Below are 4,562 nucleotides of genomic sequence, written 5' to 3' on the forward strand. Positions count from 1 at the left end.
TTAGATCCCTACAGCCCCACCCTTCTAGGCTTTTCCTTGAGATGCTTGAATTCTAGCTTCTCTGGGTCAGGACTGTGCCTCCTCCTTCTTGGTGTCCTCCTGTCCATGGTACTTGGCCAAAGCTCAAAAAAATATTCAAGCAACAAAAAATATGTATCCTTGGCCGCTGCTGGCCGCGACTTGGACTGTGCACCAGCACCCCCGGCTGACAACCCCGCCACCATGGGGGACATGATCAAGTACAGCAACATAGAGGAATTCGCAGAGGGATCCAAGATCAACGCCAGCAAGAATCAGCAGGATGACAGTAAAATGTTTATTGGAGGCTTGAGCTGGGATACAGGCAAGAAAGATCTGACTGAATATTCGTCTCGATTTGGAGAAGTTGTAGACTGCACAATTAAAATAGATCCGGTCAGCAGGAGATCAAGAGGATTTGGATTTGTGCTTTCAAAGATGCCGCTAGTGTTGGATTTTGGAGCGGAAGGAACACAATCTGGATGGCAAACTGATAAGACTCCAAAAGGGCTAAAGCTTTAAAAGGGAAGGAACTGCCCAAAAAGGCTTTCGTGGGAGGATTGAGCCCAGATACTTCTAAAGAACAAATTAAAGACGGTTTTGGAGCCTTTGGAGAGATTGAAAATACTGAGCTTCCCATGGATACAAAAACAAATGAAAGAAGAGGTTTTCGTTTGATCACATATACAGATGAGGAGCCAGCAAAGAAATTGTTAGAAAGCAGATATCATCAAATTGGTTCTGGAAAGGGTGAAATCAAATTTGCCCGACCCAAAGAGGTATAGAGGCAGGAAGAGCAACAACAAAAAGCAGGAAGGCCCTGGCCCTTTAGCTCAGTTGGTTAGAGCGTTGTCTTGATATGCCAAGGTTGTGGGTTCAATCTCCGGGCTGGGCACACACAAGAATCAATCAATGAATGCATAAATAAAGTGGAACAAAATTGATGTCTCTCTCTCTCTCAATTTTTTAAAAAGAATCTTAAATAAATATGTATCTTCTCCCCAAATCCTTTCCTTCTTCCTCTTGGGGACCCCTTCCATACACCCCATCACCCTGCTCTGAAACCAGGAGTCATCTTCATCCTCTTCCTGTCTCGCTGGTGCCCCGGCCATGTTCAATCACACACCCGGACCGGTCACTTCCACTTCTGACAGCCCTTGAATCTGTCACGTTTTTCCACCTGCTCAGCCGCCAACCAGGGTCAGAGTAGCAGCCTCCATGTTTTCTTCCAGGCCATGTGCACGGTACAGACAGATTATTTTTTTAATTTCATTTTATTGATTGATTTGAGAGAGAGAGAGATCAATTTGTTGTTCCACTTATTTGTGCATTCATTAGTTGATTCTTGTATATGTGCTCTGACCGGGGATCGAACCCACAACCTTGGTGTATCTGGACAATGCTCTAACCAACAAAGCTACCTTGCCAGGGTTTGAGAGATCTTTTTAAAATATAAGCTTGACTACTCTATTCTCTTGCTTACACTTTTCAGGGTTCCCCACTGCCTTTAAGATTGTGTCCTAAATCCCTCTAATTGTCTGTAAGACCTTCCCAAGTTGGCTAACACTGGTTTCTCTGAGCCCCGTTCATCCCTCTAACATAGAAGATCCATCGAAGTACATTGCTGTCCATCCTGGATCTCCAAGGCCACGATCCTGGCTCCAGCCACCGGACTGGCCAAATGCCAAGAAAAGTCCTGAGCCTTCAACACCGGGTATCCCTACATTTGACTCCACTTAGACCCCACCTTCTGTCCCAATGAGCCAGGGAGCGATCCCATGTTCTCAACACCACAGCCAATGCCTGGCTGGCCATCTGGTAAAAGAAAATATTGCTAAGAGCTACAAGAATATCTGACTTTACCCCAGACCCTCCCATCCCAGATCTGACCATTTCCAGTTGTTATTTGTGCCTTAACCCAAAGCCATTGCTTGGCCTCTGCCCCGCCTACAAAACATTTCTACTGATTTTTATGCCTACAAAAATGGTCTCCCTGTCTTCACACTCACAGGAAAGAGAGAGCCCTGGCTCTAACTCAGAATTGGATTCTAGCTGGAGGCGTCCTCTGTGTGGCAGGCTCCAGGGAAAGGGTTTATCTGTTTGTTCCTTGACCTTGAGCAGGAGCTGAGGCAGCCAGAAAGAGGAGAGGCGATCTGGGAGGAGAAGGAGAGGAGACGCTGGAGCTGTGGCCCCTGGACCAGTGCTCTGCCCTGGGGGACCAGCCAGGTGACGGGAAATAAGGGGGGAGGAGGAGACTGGCCACCCGCCGGCACAGCTCGTCCACGTCCATGGACGCCCCAATGAACTTGGTCCTCCGAGGTCTCCAGGCGGCACGGTCTGCCTGTCCCCAGCCCTGGTTCCCCTGGAAACCGAACAGACCAGGTATTCGGAGAGCTGGAAGGAGATGTCAACTATCAGATAGAAACCGAGTTGTCATCCACATGGGGGCCAACCGTGGCTGTTACAGACCCACGCCAGATGGACGCAGTCCGGGCACCTGCCCTTGCCCACGGGGAGCCTGTGGACAAGGACGGTGGCACCTACAGGGTAAGCGATGAAGAAATGAAGAAAAGGAGCCTTCCTCAGGGGGGCCAACTTCTTCCTTTTCCCTCTTTGTGTGTGACTGAAATTTAACCCAATATTTATTGGGCACCTTTAATTTGCCAGTGTCCTGTCCCTCTGTGAGCCAACCATCTTTTCTCTAATTGAACTGGAGGCAAACATAACGTAGGGTCTGTTTATTTCTTCCCAAATAACCTCATTCTTTTTTATTGTATTTATTATTATCTTTTTTTGGGGGGGGAGGGAGAGAGAAAATAGCATCAACTCATTGCTCCACTTAGCTGTGTCTTGATTGCTGCTCGTACGTGCCTTGACTGGAGGTAAGCCTGGCAACCTCCCGTTCGTGCCGGCGACCTCGGGTTTCAAACCGGCAACCTTGGGTTTGGAGCCAGCGACCTCGCGTGTTCTGGGTTGATGCTGTATCCTTGGCATCATCACCAATCAGGCTCATTCTTAATACAGAATTAAAATATGCTTATTGTACATATTATGAAATATACAGAGAAGTTCAATGAAGAAAATATAGCCACTTCTCATTCCGTTACGGAAAGGCGGCCACTTTGGACATTTGGATCAATCCCCTCCTGGGCTGCCAAATGCAACATTTCCCCTGAGCCTTGCATGCAATGAGCATATATGAATGACTTGGTGTCTGACCATTTCCTTGTTGACTTGTTATTCATTAATTCTAAAAGTATCCCTGACACCTCAGTAAGTAATCACTTGGTGGTGTTTTAAATTCTTTCGGGGTACAGAAACTTAAGCAAAGCAGGTGTAACCCAAATAAAAGCCAAGAGTCCGCATTGCACATGGCTCGCTCTATCCTGAGTGACGTGATAGCCAGCACTCACAAGTAACTAGATGAGGCCCTGGCCGGTTAGCTCAGCTGATTAGAACATCGTCCTGAAATACCAAGGTTTGATCCCCCATTGGGGCACATACAGGAAGCGGCCAATGAATGCACAACTAAGTGGAACAACAAATGAATGCTGCTTTCTCAATCTCTCTCTCTCTCTCTCTCTCTTTAAAAATCAAGCAATTAAAAGAAAAAAGTAGCTTAGATGAGTTTTCTGAATTTAATTAGTCTCCCAAAGAACCTCAGAAAAGTCTAATTCACACCCACAGCAAAAGCCCGCACCAGGCTTTTCCTGTCTCCCAGTTATCTCAATAGAAGCTCTGGGTTTTTGCACGTGCCCAGTCCTGAACCATTTGACCCCCATCTATGGGGCTTTTCTGTCGCTCTCCCTTACTTCCCAGATGCTTACCCTGAACTACACTCAGTGGCCAAACCCTTCTCTGCACCTCCTCCCGGGAGAATGAGTGGTCAAATAGCCCAGTCTCTGAGCCCAAAGCCTCGCGCCATCACTCACCAGCTCTGTGGCCTGTGGCCAGTCACTTGACCCCTGCTGCCCAAAGTGTGGTCCCCAAGCTGGTGCTGGTCTGCGCACTGTTTGTTGACATGACGAGAGAAGCAGAGAAACCGAGAATAATTAGAAGTGTTCGTCTCACTTTGGCACTTCCGACATCCAACTGTGACTGTGTATGTGACAAAAGCATCATTCCTGACAGATTGAAAGTTGCTTATTTTTTTTCTCCTCAAAGTTCCTTCAGCACAAATAGTTTGAGAAGCAGAGACTTAACCTATTCTGTGCCTCAGTTTTCCCATCAGTAAAACGGGAATAATGATGGCCCCTAACCCAACCCGGTTCTTGGGAAGAATAAACAAGTTTATTTATAAAACGCTCAGAACAGGCCTGACCTGTGGTGGCGCAGTGGATAAAGCGTCAACCTGGAAACGCTGAGGTTGCTGGTTTAAAACACTGGGCTTGCCTGGTCAAGACACATATGGGGAGTTGATGCTTCCTGCTCCTCCTCCCTTCTCTCTCTCTCTCTCTCTCTCTCTAATGAATAAATAAAAAAATCTTTTTAAAAAAACTACTCAGAACAGTGGCTGAGCATTGGAGTCTCTCATTAAGTGTCAC

At 47.1% G+C, this 4,562-nt stretch overlaps 1 pseudogene; it reads left to right on the plus strand.

The window, feature by feature from the left end:
* Window positions 1-222: 222 nt before the first annotated feature.
* On the plus strand, window positions 223-803 carry LOC136322138 (heterogeneous nuclear ribonucleoprotein D-like pseudogene; annotated as a pseudogene).
* The last annotated feature ends 3,759 nt before the right edge of the window (window positions 804-4,562 follow it).

Source organism: Saccopteryx bilineata, chromosome 2 (assembly GCF_036850765.1).
Source record: "Saccopteryx bilineata isolate mSacBil1 chromosome 2, mSacBil1_pri_phased_curated, whole genome shotgun sequence".
Taxonomy (NCBI): Eukaryota; Metazoa; Chordata; class Mammalia; order Chiroptera; family Emballonuridae; genus Saccopteryx; species Saccopteryx bilineata.